This window comes from Gavialis gangeticus, unplaced genomic scaffold, assembly GCF_001723915.1.
Source record: "Gavialis gangeticus isolate Ggan-Ray unplaced genomic scaffold, GavGan_comp1, whole genome shotgun sequence".
In the NCBI taxonomy this organism is placed as follows: domain Eukaryota; kingdom Metazoa; phylum Chordata; order Crocodylia; family Gavialidae; genus Gavialis; species Gavialis gangeticus.
The window spans coordinates 9857997-9859074 of record NW_017729025.1 but is presented as its reverse complement, the minus strand read 5'-3'; the positions used below and the strand labels follow the sequence as shown (position 1 = coordinate 9859074).

The 1078-nt window shown below is 42.1% G+C and overlaps 1 protein-coding gene across 1 annotated transcript in view; it reads right to left on the bottom strand.

Annotated features, from left to right (window-relative positions):
• The window catches only part of SIX1 (SIX homeobox 1), a 5241-nt gene that overhangs the window by 979 nt on the left and 3184 nt on the right, over positions 1–1078 (bottom strand). The window lies entirely within an intron of this gene.

Here is a 1078-nt window from a genome sequence, read left to right as displayed (position 1 = left end):
ATATTATATTATATTATATTATATTATATTATATTATATTATATTGGACCGCTTTGTGCTGTGCTGTGTTGTGTCAGTCTGCACCGCATCGCATCGCGTCGTATTTCCCTGAATCGAAACTAAGCGAATCGTATAATACAATACAATAAATACATTATATTATATTATATTATGTTATATTGTATTATGTTGTGTTATATTATGTTATGTTATGTTATATTATAAGTTTACTGTGCTGTACCGTGCCATGGTGTATTGTATTAGATTGCATAAACGATATATGTGTGCGTGTGTAGACACAAGCCTACATGTATTACTTACATATAGTGTAGCTATGTATTACTTCACGTTACTTATGTACAGGGATGGCGACTGTTTGTATCTATCCACCCGTGTGTGTGTGTGTATAATGTATATATTTTGTGTATATGTAATGTATATGTTTGTATCCATCCACCCAAATGTACACACACACACACACACACACACACACACACACACACGGGTGGATGGATACAAACATAGTCTCCACCCCATACATAAGTAATAATTAGTTACATATATGTAACTGCGCATTACGATATATAACTGTATGCATATCGTTATGTCTAACTATATACATGTAACTATGTGTAACTATATATAATTATATGTATCCATGTATGTATGTAACTCTGTGTTACTTATACAGAGGGATGGCGACTCTGGATGTAGCGCATCCGTACTAAGTATGAATTGCACATACACACGTAGGCACCGTGTATAGATGAAGATGGTCACATGCAGAGCCGGTGTATGAACGCACCCGACTGTTAATATCGCAGTAGAGGAACAGCGATGCTCTTCTGCTCTACCGGAGTAAGACCGATTGTGGTGGAAGCAAAGCTGCCGTGTTGCCCCGTTGTCGCCGTAGCGGGATAGCGCAGCCGTGGCACAGCGCGGCAAAACCGCGGTGCCCGCGAGCCGCTGTCCGGGTGTAACACCACATCTCCGCAGCCACATTCACGGTTTTTTACATTTCTGCCCTGCACTGCTCCCCGGACCCGTGCCCCGCGCCCCGCGCCCCGCGCCCCGCGCC